Raw genomic sequence first — 14,252 nt, 5'->3', positions numbered from 1 at the left:
CAGAGAAAAAAGATGAAGAATCCAAGTAGAACACGCTTTTAACATTTACGACATGTTTAATGATTTAATAGTTAACAAAACAAAAACAATATATGCGAAAAGTGGTTATAAGTATGGCTGGGTTGCGGGTCAAACCCGCCCCGCTGATCAGTCAATCCGCGGGTTACAAAGTTTTTTTTGTCAAAAATCCGACCCGCACAACCCGCAAACAAATAAATTTGTACCCGCGTCCGCCCCGATTAATTTTGGGGTAACCCACAGGACCCGCGGGTTATATTTTTATTTTAACAAATATTTAATTTTTTGTAAAATATAATATAAATAATATATTCATAATTAAAATTTTAAATATTTTAAAATATTCTGATTATTATTTTTTAAAATTCCCATATTTTCTTTAAAAAATAAACATTTTTACAAAAAAAATACTTTAAAAAAAAATTAAAAAAAATTGCGGGTTAGCGGTTACCTGCGTTTCAAAATCCACCAACCCGCACCCACCCCGCATAAAATGCTCATGACCCGCACCCGCATCCGCGAATCAATTTTTCTAAATTGTTCGACCCGCATCCGCACCGCGACGGATCAAACGGGCCGGGCCCGTGGATAAAAACTCATATTTCCAGGCCTAGTTATAAGCTGGCTGAAGTGCTGCAATTACAGCAATCTCCTTCGGAACCAAGCCTTCCTCCAATGGAAAGATCTGTGGAAAAGTAAAACATCTCCTAAAATAAGACATTTCATGTGGAGGGATCTGTCTGGAGCTTTGGCAGTCAAAAATGGTCTAAGATCTCAGGGTATTATGTTGGTTCCGACCTGTACTAGGTGTGGGCTACACACTGAAACTATCTGTCACGTCTTATTCCATTGTGAAGTGGCAAGGAAGACTTGGGCTTTGTTTCGTTTCCTTCTCCATCTTGATGGCTTTTCTCTGAATTATATGTGGCTGAACTTTTATCAGTTGATGGGCTAGAGTAAAATGCTTCCACACGAGAATGATGCTCGTTGAATATGTAGTTACAGAATGATGAGGGTTCATACCACCAAACTGGGGAAGTGGGATCTCCTAATAGATGGCAGAAACATCCTATGGACTTAGTCAAATGCAATGTGGCTTCCTTTTGGGTAGACTCTTCTCAGAACAGTGGTGCAGCGTGGGTGTTGTATAGGCTAGATCATGCCCATTCATAAGGCCCGAGGAAATGGAGAATCGGCCCAGCAAGCCAGCTTAGGAGCTCGGCTCTGTCAGCTAACCCCACCAAAGAGCCGCCTGTCCTGGAGACCAACCCGACCTCATCAAGAGATTAAGCATGTATTCAGCTCTACTGAGCGAGATATTTCGGCCCGACTACCGGCCTGGTGGCAACAGGCCCATTAGGTCAAATGGGAGAGAGGCCATGACTGGCTTATAAAAGGAGAGCGAAAGGAAGCAAGGAGGGGATCCGAACATTTTCCACATATTCATTTGACAGATCTAGGGTTTTCACTCTTCATATTCTTGCCATCTTATAATTTTCCGGCCCTCGCTCTCCGAGCTCCAACTTATTTCCGACCAAACTTTCCTCTTTTGTAACACGTCTTGTCTACCGATCAATAAAATGCCTTTGAACTAACCCACCGATGAGTTTCATCTCTCTCTTACTAGTTTCGACAAAACTCGGTTCAAACAGTTGACGCCCACCTTGGGGCGGAACAAAGCATCGTTACCAAATCGGCATGACTCTCAGCAGTTCACCCTTCAGCGACGACCCAGAGCCAACTCCCGCGGCCGCGGGACCAAACATGACCGACTTCATGAGTACAGTCATTGCACGCTTCATCCAGCACGAGGAAGCGCAGAAAGCGACAAACGAGCAGCTGGCCGCCATCGTCACGGCCCTCGCACCCCCAACCGGTGCTACTGCATCCGAAAGCAGCTCTTTAACACAGACCGTGTAACTCGCGACGACGAGCACCCAGCGGACGATGCACCCGGCGATGATGCACGAAGCCAGAGCAACGCGGACCCGGCGACCGTCAGCGAGATCGCCGAGCTAAAGCTCTCCCTGCAGAATATCCACTCTAAACTACACCACGTCACGAGCTCGGCCCCGCTAATTGACAGCGTTCTCGGTGCAACGCTTAAAACCCCATTAACACAACGCATGAGCGACATCCACCTCAAGTCCGAGAAATTCCGCCTCCCATCTTATTCTGGGACAACGGACCCAAGCGACCATATGACGGCGTTCAACATCGCGATGGGACGCGCGAATCTCACCGAGCATTAGAGGCAGGCAGGTTTCTGTCAGTACTTCATTGAAAGTCTCTACGGCGCGGTCCAAACCAGGTTTTCCAGACTCCCCGAGAACTCCGTCGACAGTTTCCACGACCTCTCCGCCGCCTTCCTCAAGCATTACATAATGTTCTCACGACAACGCGCGACGGCCTCCGATCTCTGGAAACTCTCACAAACCCAGAGACAGACGTTGTGCGACTTCATGGAAAAGTTTTAACTCCTCGTTTCAGTGGTCAACGTCCCCGACGACGTCGCGATCGAAGCCCTACGAAACACACTCTTTGTCCACTCTAAGTTCCGCGACGACCTCTACAAGAACCCTCCCTCGACACTGCAGGACGTCATTGCTCTATCTCATAATTTTATCAAAATGGAGGAGGATACCCGAGTTATTCTCGGAATTTAGAACGTAACCAAGCCAGCTCCAGCCAAGAGTTGCGACACCCGACTAGAGCCGCATCAACACTCCTCCAGCGATAAAGGCAAACATAAGAAGTTCCTCTATGTTGTCAACGAAGAGGAGCTCCCAGATTCGGTTGTGGTCGTGCGCGAAAAAGACTGGAATGTTTGGGACCGCTCAACCGAGGAAGATCCCTCAACGGCCGCCGGAGCGGTCCCACCTCCATCTGTTCACTGGTTACAAAACCGGAACCGTGAAAGTCGAGCCGCCCCCGAGGAGAAATACCAAAAATGACAAAAATTGGGAAGATAAAGAGGGGAAAAAGACTCATCTACAGTCGAACATGACGCCTCCCGCAGAAGCCAAGGTACCGATGATGCTGCGGCCACTCATGATCGCGACGAAACCCCCGAAGACGAGCAACAGGCCAACCATCGCCGCATCCAAGTTATCTTGGCAGGCCCGACATGCCGTCTGAAGAGAGCTCCTCGGATTCTGCACATGAAATCGTCGCGAACGAAACCATGCCACCCGTAGTCGTATCCTACGGAAAATGCGTTGTTTCTTACATTGGAGTCCTAGTAACGTACCGCGGCTTGTTGGTAATTTTGTACACGTACTACCACCTTTTCTCGTCGTTCTTCGATCATGTCTAGTTGATGGATCAATAGTTCTTCATTGAGGTCGACGTCTTCTGGACATATACCTCGTCGTTGGCTTGGGACCTTGATTTCGGCTGGGATTACGGCCTCGATTCCGTAAGATACCGAGAATGGGGTTTCTTGGGTTGCTGTGTGAGGAGTTGTTCGGTAGGCCCATAGCACGCCGTACAGTTCTTCGCCCCACCTCTCTTTTTGAGGTCTAGTCCTTTCTTGAGGTTGTCCATTATGGTTTTATTTGCGGCTTCCGCATGACCGTTGCACTTTTGATATCGAGGGCTCGTTGCCTTAAATATCATTGAGATAAATTGTGGCCCGTTGTCAGTTACTATCTTGTACGGTAGATCATTGAGATAACTTGTGGCCCAATGTGGCCCAAATGAAGCTGGTTACCATCGTAGAGGTGATGTTGTGGTATGCCTCGGCTTATATCCACTTGGTGAAATAGTCGGTTAATACCAAAAATAATCGCAATTGGGCCGGTCCCGAAGATACTAGCGGCCTACTATATCCATGGACCATGTCATAAAAGGGTATGGTGAAGATATCGTAGATAGTTTTTGCGTCGATTGATGTATCATCGGTGCGTGTCTTTGGCATTTGTTGCATTTTAGTGCGAATTGTTTGCTGTCTTTGGCGATCGTTGGCCAAAAGTAGCCTAGTTTTTTTATCCTAATTTCTAAGGATCGCCCGCCGTATTGGTTTCCGCACGATCCTCTGTGAGTTTTCTTCAAGATTGTAAATGCGTCTTTGGGTGATACGTTCAGCAAATAGGGCTCGTCCATGCTTCTTTTGTATAATTTCTCCTCTATAATACAATAACGCGAGCTCCGGACTTTTATTTTTCGAGCTTTCCACCTTTCTCTGGGGAACTCGCCATCTTTTATGTATTTAATTATTGGGATTCTCCAGTCTGGTCTGGCTTCAAGTACTTTTCGGAAGGCTTCATGTGCTTCATTGTTGATTTCGAGGATAGTTGCGGCGGTCGCTGTCTTCCTAGTCATGACGAGTGGCTCTCTAGGGGATGGTCGATCATTGAGCTCAATGTTGGTTTCATCGTCGAGATTCTGGTTTGCTCTCCGTGCTCTGCTTCGTGTTGTGATTGCGCCGACGCGAAGAGGGTTATCTCCTTGCAGGTCGGTTCCTTTGCATGGGAGATCTATGTTGGGCTTCTCTATTCCTTCTACTGGTAATACTCTTCTTATTGCCGGATTGGAAGTTGAAGCTAATGCGGCTATAGCGTCTGCCAAAGTGTTATCTCCCCTTGGAATTTTCGTGAGCTCAAATTGTATCGAACTGCTAAGCGATTTTTCGTAGAATTGCAAGGTATGCTTCCATTCTTTCATTTTTTGCTTCATATTCTCCATGGAATTTGCTCGTGACCAATTGCGAGTCACTGAAAGCGCTAATTTCCCGAGCACCGATGCTTTGTGCAAGCTGTAATTCGGAGATCAGGGATTCGTATTTGGCTTCATTGTTCGTTGCGCTGAATCTTAGGCGAAATGATTGTTCGGCCATCTCTCCTGTCAGGGATTCGAGTTGTATTCCGATTCCGGACCCTTGTTTCGATGAGGCCCCATCGACGTGTTATTTCCATTTTTCGGTATTCGATCTTGTGCTATCCGCCTTCGGGACAAGTTCGGTGACGAAGTCAGCAAGTACATGTGCTTTCGATCTCGTTCGTGGTTTGTACTCGATGTCGTATTTGCTGAGCTCGATTGCCCATTTTGTAAGCCTTCCAGATTGGCTTGGACTGTGGAGTATTTTCTGCAGAGGTTGCGATGTCATGACTATGATTGAATGAGACTGGAAATAGGGTCTTAATTTTCGAGCGGTAGTTATCACTGCTAGTGCTAGCTTTTCCATTACGGCGTATCTAGTTTCGGCATCGACCAATGACCTACTTACATAGTATATTGGTCTTTGTTCTCTGCTTTCCTCACGTATCAGAACTCCGCTTACTGCGTGTTCAGAAGTTACGACGTATAGAAAGAGGGTCTCTCCTACGATCGGTTTTGATAGTACGGGTGGCTCGCAGATATATGCCTTAAGTTCTTTCAGGGCAGAGTCGCATTAGGCGTTCTATTCAAACTTCTTATTTCCTTTCAATAGCTTGTAGAAAGGAAGGCATATGTCGGTTGATCTGGGGATGAAACGGTTTAACGCAGCTATTTTTCCGGTCGAGCGTTATACTTCTCGGATCGACCTCGGAGGTAAGGTATCGACAAGAGCCGCGATCTGTTTCGGGTTCGCCTCGATTCCTCTTTCAGTTACGAGGTAACCGAGGAACTCTCCGGAGGCTACTACGAAAGTACATTATGTAGGGTTCAGTTTCATTCTGAACTTGTTAAGGATGTTGAAACACTCCTGTAGTTGGGGAACGTGATCGCTGGCTCTTGACAATTTCACCATCATTTTGTCTTTGTAAACTTCCATCGTTCCTCCGAGTTGTTTGGAGAACATCTTGTTTACTAGTCTCTGGTAAGTGGCTCTGGCATTCTTCAACCCGAATGACATCACTTTATAGCAATATGTGGGATGAAGCTCGTTTTTTCTTGATAGTCAGGGTTCATAAGGATCTGATTATAGCCGGAAAATGCATCCATGAAGGAGAGTAGTTCATGTCCGGCTGTGGCCTCTACCAGCCGGTCGTTGTGGTAATGGGAAGCTGTCTTTTGGGCACGCTTTGTTGAGGTGGGTGAAATCGATGCACACTCTCCATTTTCCATTTTTCTTTTTTACTATGACTGGATTCGCGAGCCAGTCAGGGTATTGGACTTTGCGAATGGAACCAATTTTCACGAGCTTGTCTACTTCGTTGTTTACGGTCTTAGCTCGCCCGGGTCCCAACTTCCTTCGCTTTTGTTTGATGGGTTTAAACGTGGGATCAACGTTCAGGTCGTGGGAAGTGACATCGATATCGATCCCTGGCATGTCCGCTGCGGACCACGCGACTGTTTTGATATTTTGCTTGAGGAAAAATAAAAGATCGTGTCTTACTTCGAGAGGTAGGTCGTTCCAGATATTGACGCTTTTTATGGGGAACTTTCGTCTAGAGTGACGACGCTCGACAGGTCTTTGACGGGGTCTTATACTGTGAGATCGCGGGTGAGTGAGATATTCTCCTCCCTCTGTGGCATCTTTCGGAATTCAGACATATGACAGGCTCGGGCTTGTTTCTTGCTTCCGCGTATGGTCTTTTCGCCGGTCGGAGATAAAAATTTCACATACTGGTGATAGACTGAGGGAAACGACCTCATCTGGTGTAACCAGTGGCACCCTACGATGGCGTCAAAAGGCATAGACTGATCGACTACGCTGAACTCAGTTTCTAGTTCGAGATCGTGATTTTTGGTGGTTAGTAGTATGATTCCAAGTGACCGAACCTACTTTCCTTCAAAGCTAGCGAGGGGAGTTGTTTCTTGTCTGATCATCGGTATCGGTTGCTCGATTGATCGTAGTGTTTTTTGCGGAATGATGTCGACAGCGCTTCTGGTGTCGACGAGGATTTCGAGAAGACGGTACCCTCGAATTCCAGCGCGATCACTAAGGCATCGTCGTGGAGCATATCGAGTTTCACGGTTTCGTGTTCGTGGAAGGTCACAGTCTCGCCTTCCCGCGTTGTGTCTTCGAAGGGGTGACGGCGGACTCGTTAATCGCTCGTCCCGAGGTATCAGATCGTTTGTAGAAGCGATCGACCTTTCTTTTTGCGATCGACTTTCCCGATCTGGAGAGATCGAGGCTGATCGATTTGATGCAGTCGGATCGGGTTAGAATAGGATCCATAGTCACGCTTAGGAAACTTAGATTGGTTTCTTAGCAAAGACGTTTTTCGTTTATCATCTTCTTCACAGTCGGCGCCAAAATGTAGATCCTAAAATCTACACTAAGTATGTAATAGTTATCGGAAGTTCAATCTGGGGAAGAAAAACGATGTAGGCAACAATATCTTTAGAACACAACGAGGTAATCAGATTCCAGTAGGCAAAAATGGACTTCATTGACGAGTAAGATCGAGTACAATGAGTTAAACAAGATCGAATATTACAAATGAGATTGATAAGAGAAAAGATCTGAAGCGGGATGAAAACAAGGTCGATATGTGGATGTAGCTCTCTCTAGAGTTTTCAACGTGGGTGTCTTCATGTGTGTTCTCCTCTTTTTATTGCAAGTTGACTCCGCAATCTCCGTAACTACTCCGCGATCTCTGGATCCTCGAAGTCTCTGTCTCGAGCTCGCTATGATCTTTAACTCTTCGCGACCCATATCTTTAATCGTGATCCATTAGTGACCGAAATTGGGTCCAACACTAATTATTTGATGGTGTCTTCTTTTTACACGATATGTCATAATCTATATATATGATATTTATAAGTTAGCAAGAACACTTTAAACAATACAAATTACGAAAAAAGTTACAAAAATATGAATAAAAATTATAGAAAAAGATAGTAGTATAGTAAATGAACTACATGACATGATTCACATATATTCACTAAAAAGAAGACACCATCGAAATTTTGTAAACACGTGTCTACAAAATTGTAAGAAACATTATAGTGATAGACACGTGTCTACAAAAAAAAGTTATAATATTTCTCAATTAATATATATGTATGGGATAACACAGCATGAGTACTAAAAAACCTTAGATTAGTTAACTTAAACCATTTGGTTAATTGGTTATATATAGGCTTTTGTATAAATAGGCATTACATAACATTGTTATGCACGTTATAGTTAATGGAGTTTATATAGGCATTTGTAATTAAGCCAGTTTTTTTTTTCCACTCGAAATTTATTAAACAAAGTACCAAAATTACAAGAAGACCCAAAAATGCCAGAAACTTAAAAAACAAAGAGGCCCAAACAGCCAACAATATATACATAAGGCCTAGAACAGGCAGCATAAAGCCCAAACACGAGGGGAACAACAGTAAGCCCAATAAGGGACTACAAGAACGACCCAAACAAAAGGCCCATTTGTTTAAAATCCCTTTGCTTAAACGGAGAAAGCTGAATCAACAAGAAGGTCATGACACGTGCATTAACGCTGAACGGATGAAGACACGTGTGAAGATGGTACAGCTTTGACCGACTCAACGTCGACGGAGATTCTTCGCCGGAGACCCGTCGCAAAGAAGACCGGAGGCAGTTGAGGATAACAAACAGATATTCGCTTCCATAAAAGATAAGACACGATTGCATTCAATCGATCTTAGAACACAAGATTATCCTGTACATGCAACACAAATATCTTTAAAGATACATGTTAGCTTGAAGATGCGAAAGCCCTATCCAAGGGTGAGGATGATACAATCCAATGAACAGATCGAGATTCATTCGATCCCAGAGAAGCAAAGGGAAGCGAATAAGGGGAGAAGAAAAACAAAAGATCCGGACAAAATCCGGAGCTAAACTCGTAAACAACATCGATGAAATTGCCAAAAATTGAGGAGAGGCGGTAATACTCTTCTATTAAGCCAGTTTTCTAAAGGGAAATTGCCAAAAATATTATTTTCAAAGTACCACTTTTCATGTTTAGAGTAATCAATTTTACCTTTATCTTTAATGAAAAGTAAAAGATATTTATAACCTTTGAGTTAACTTTAACAAAAAAAAACATAAGTTTAATCTAAACTTAAAAAATCAACTATAAACCCTAAACCATGAAACCTTCAAATCTAAACCCTAAAACATCAAATGTAAACCGTAAACTCTAAACCCTAAATTCTAAACCCTAAATCATCAAATATAAACCCTAAACCATGAAACATCAACTCTAAACCCTAAACCATGAAACCTTCAAATCTAAACTCTAAAACATCAAATGTAAACCCTAAACTCTAAACCCTAAATCATCAACTCTAAACCCTAAACCATGTAACATCAACTCTAAACCCTAAATCCCAAAACATCAACTCTAAACCCTAAACCCTAAACGTGAACCCTAAACCCTATATTTTCTGAAATTCAAACCCTAAACCCTAAAACCCCAAACCTTCAATCTAAACGATAAAACATCAACTCTAAACCCTAAACGTAAACCCTAAACCCTAAAATCCTAAACCTTCAAATCTAAACCCTAAAACATCAACTCTAGGGTTTTAAGGTTTAGGGTTTAGGGTTTAGAATTGAAGGTTTAGGGTTTAGGGTTTAGAGTTCAGTTTTTAAGGTTTAGGGTTTAGAGTTGATGTTTTAGGGTTTAGAATTGAAGGTTTAGAGTTTAGGGTTTAGAGTTGATATTTTAGGGTTTAGGGTTAATTTTTTAGGGTTTTGGGTTTAGTGTTTAGAGTTAAAGTTTAAGATTTGGGGTTTAGAGTTGATGTTTTAGGGTTTAGAGTTGAAGGTTTAGGGTTTAGGGTTTAGAGTTGATGTTTTGGGATTTATGGTTTAGAGTTTATGTTTCAGGGTTTTAGGGTTTAGAGTTGGAAGTTTAGGGTTTAGGGTTTAGAGTTGGTTTCTTAGGGTTTAGGGTTAATTTTTTAGGGTTTAGAGTTTACTTTTTAGGGTTTAAGGTTGATATTTTAGGGTTTAGTATTGATGGTTTAGGGTTTAGAGTTGAAATTTAGGGTTTAGGGTTCAGAGTTGATGTTTTAAATATTTATTTTTTATATATACAAAGAGCAAGGACATAAAAGTCTTTTGCTACTTAACGAAGAAGGTATTTTTGAAAATATCCCTTTAGTGATGGTAAAGATGAAAAGTGGTAGCATAAAAGTGGTAAACATAAATAATCATTTTAGTTGCAAAAAGACTCCATAGAAAACCTCTCTCTCTAGACCTCCCTCAACAAAACGCGAAGCTTTTCTCCGGTCCGGCACTCGCCGGTGCCGGAGGCTCCTCTCTAACCCTATCCTTTTTTCTCCTTTCGCCTCTCTCCTCTTGGCCCCATTCCCAGTCGACATGCTCACTGTTCTGACCCTGCTGGTGAGGCACCGGAAACCTTATGGGATCCGAAGGTGACTTTAATCGGAGGTGTTTGGAGGAGTGGCGAGACTACGGCATGGCTGATGAGGAAGAGGCCGGCTCTTAGGACTGAAAGGTGGCTAGATCTAGTTTTCCATTTTTCAGATCTACGACGTCCTTTTCACGGCAGCGGCGCGTGACCCAGTGGGAAGCCTCCTCCTCCTTGGCTTCTACCTTCTTGAGCGACGGTGTACCGAACGGAGGAATGGTGTGTTGGTCAGCAGAAAATGGTCTCGTCTCTCTGGTTCCCGGGAACGACGCGGCGTATAGTCTCCATTTCGACGGAGTGGCCAACCGAAGGGATGAGCTCTGCTTTTGAATCGCTGTGGTGCTCAATTTCCCAGCGTCGGCGGCGGTGGTTTCAACGGCTCCGGCGGTTGAACCCCACACCATTGGAAGCTACAGTTGCTGTTCCGGTTTCGTTTGTCTGAGGCCAAGGTCCGCCTTTTCAATACGGACTAGTTCCGTCTTTCCCGGCTAAGGAGTGAGATATGGAGCCCGATGATTGCTGGAGTTACTCGGGATAGCACCGATTCGGTGATGATGTACTGGTCCAAGTTCTGAAATCATATTCTTTGGCGACCAATACTTGTTCGTTAATGATTATTCTCGAATAGATTTTAGTTTAAGCTCGGGTTTTATGTTGTTCACTCGTGTGGTCGATTTAGGAGGTCTAAGAGGATGCTCTTGTCGGGTCGTGACGAGAGTGTATTCTCACTGGGTAGAAATTATAGCAAAGGTCTTGATCGGGTAGCGTAGGATCCATCTATGTGTTCCTGGATGATACTAGATCGCTTTGTTTGTAAGTGTGGTTAAATCTCTGTGGTTAAAATCATGTACTACCTTATTGGTTAATGATAAGTTGAAGTTGAGCCCAAAAAAAAAAAAAGGTAAACATAAAATTTCCCCTTTTCTAAAATGCCCATTAGTTTTTTTTTTTTTTTTTTTCTTTAGTGTTTTCAACAATCAGTGACTCGCCTCTACGAAATAACACCATGCATCAAATGATGAGCAAGCTTCATAACCCCATTAACTATAACATGCCTGTTATCATCACTACATGACATGATTCACATATAGCGATGACCCGACCAACCTAGATTTTAAATCAGTGGATGTTTAATGATTCTAATAATCATTAGAAAAATACGTTGGTCCATATAATTGTATAATAAATTTTTTATTAAACTAACCATAAATTTATTATTAATTTTTTTAATTATTTCATTAAATAAAAGTTACAGAATTGTCTAATGTGACTAAAATATATATGTCAATTAATGATTTTGAATAATAAAGATTTGATAAAAATTAGTATATCTTCTATCATTTTTTAATTATAAACTACTAAAATAAATTAAAAAATCATATTAACCATATAATAAAAATTTAGATTTTTGTATATGTTATATTTTTAATTTTTAAAAAGCGACTATAAATTACTAAAACTGTTAAAAGTCTCACATTCAAATTTTGTGATCCATGGTTTAAAATTTTTGTTATGACAAAATACAAATGATGACAAAATCATATAAGTAAAAAGTCTAATTTAATTAACTATTAAGATTAGAAGATATATATCGTTTTAAATTAAAGTATATACCATATAATATACATAGATATTTTAATTTTTCAATTTAATTTGAAAAAATATTTTTGATAACAACTTTGAACAAACATTTACAAGTTAATTTTCTTTTAAATTATAAATTAATAAAACTATTAATACCATAATGAAAATTTTGCTATAAAAAATTTAAAGTTTTTGTCATAAAATATACAAATTATCAAAAAAAAAACATATGAGTAGAAATCATCATTTAATAGGCATTAAGATTAAAAAATATACTATATATGTTAATATCATTTAAATTTAATTATATATCCTATCAAATAGAAAAAAATATTGTTTGGATTAATAAAATTGATTTATATGTTCACACCAATTTAATTATATATGTAATAGTTACTGAATTTTGATTATTCAATATATCTCATATATATTAAAAGAGAAACATTACAATATTTGAGGTAGTCATGTGTCATCACCACAATAAGTCTTAAAATCATTAGAGAAATATGTTGGTTTATCTAAATATATAATAAGCTTTTTATTAAACTAAATTTATAATTAATGTTTTTTCATTCTTTTCTTAAATAAAAATTACGGAATTTCCTAATATAACTAAAGTAAACATATATATAAATGAAAAAATGACTAGGATAGCACTAAAAAAGTTTTTTAAACAAATATAGCCCATAAGAATAAAAATGACCAAAATAGCACTTAATGTTTTATCAAAAGAGATAAATATACACTTATACCCCAATGGTAAATTAATTTAGACATTAGAGTTTAGAGTTAAGGGGTGGGGTTTAGGATTTAGGATTTAGGGTTTAGGGTTTAGAGTTTAGAGTTTAGGGTTTAGGGTTTAGAGTTTAGGGGTAGGGTTTAGGGTTTAGGGTTTAGAGTTAAGGAGTGGGGTTTAGGATTTAGGGTTTAGGGTTTAGAGTTTAGGATTTAGGGTTTAGGGTTTAGAGTTTAGGGTTTAAGGTTTAGAGTTTAGGTTTTAGGGTTTTCGGGAGTGGGGTTTTGGGATAAGATTTAAAATTTTGAAAAATAAAAAAAATTTAAATTTTTCAAAAGATAAAATGCTATTTTGGTCATTTTAGTTTTTGAGGGCTATTTTTGTGACATAAACTTATAAAAGTACTATTTTGGAGATTTGCCCTATATAAATTAATGATTTTAAATAAATAATATTTGATAAAAATTAGAGTATTCTCTATCATATTTTTTTAAGTTTAAATTAACAAAATAAATTAAACAAATACATTAACCGTAGGGGAAATTACATCTTTACCACTTTCATGCTAGCACTTTTCATTTTTTACCACCACTAAATGTACTTTTTCAAAAATATCTTATTCATTAAGTGTCAAAAGACTCTTATGTCCTTGTTCTTTATATATATAATAAATAAATATTTAAATAAATAAAAATCTAAAAAATAAAATAATTTTTTTTAATTTTTTTTAATTATACAATTTCTACCTTCAAACTCTAAACCCTAAAACTCTAACTCTAAACCGTAAACCATCAATCCTAAACTTTTTTTTTTTGAAATACGAACCGTAAACCCTAAACCATCAATCCAAAACTTTTTTTTTTGAAATACGAACCCTAAACCCCGAAACATCAACTCTAAACCCTAAACCCAAAACCTTCAACTCAAAACCCTAAAAATCAACTCTAAACCCTAAACCCTAAACCCTAGAATTCAACTCTAAACTCTAAACCATCAACACTAAATCCTAAACTATCAACCCTAAGCTCTAAAAGTAAACTCTAAACCCTAAAGCCTAAAAAATTAACCCTAAACCCTAAAACAACAACTCTAAACCCTAAACCTTCAACTCTAAACCCTAAACATAAACCCTAAAACCCTGAAACATTAACTCTAAACCCTAAACACCAAAACATCAACTCTAAACCCTAAACCTTCAACTCCAAACCCTAAAACATCAACTCTAAACCCTAAACCCTAAACTACAACTCTAAACCTTAAACCCTAAACCTTCAATTCTAAACCCTAAACGTAAACCCTAAAACCCTAAAATCCTAGAGTTGATGTTTTAGGGTTTAGATTTGAAGGTTTAGGGTTTTAGGGTTTTAGGGTTTAGGGTTTACGTTTAGGGTTTAGAGTTGATGTTTTAGGGTTAGATTTGAAGGTTTAGGGTTAGATTTGAAGGTTTAGGGTTTTAGGGTTTAGGGTTCGAATTTCAGAAAATATAGGGTTTAGGGTTTACGTTTAGAGTTTAGAGTTTATGTTTTAGGGTTTAGATTTGAAGGTTTAGGGTTTAGGGTTTAGGGTTTAGAGTTGATGTTTCGGGGTTTAAGGTTTAGAGTTGATGTTTCATGGTTTAGGGTTTAGAGTTGATGTTT

Source organism: Brassica napus, chromosome C2 (assembly GCF_020379485.1).
Source record: "Brassica napus cultivar Da-Ae chromosome C2, Da-Ae, whole genome shotgun sequence".
Classification (NCBI taxonomy): domain Eukaryota; kingdom Viridiplantae; phylum Streptophyta; class Magnoliopsida; order Brassicales; family Brassicaceae; genus Brassica; species Brassica napus.
This window is presented reverse-complemented; position numbering follows the sequence as displayed.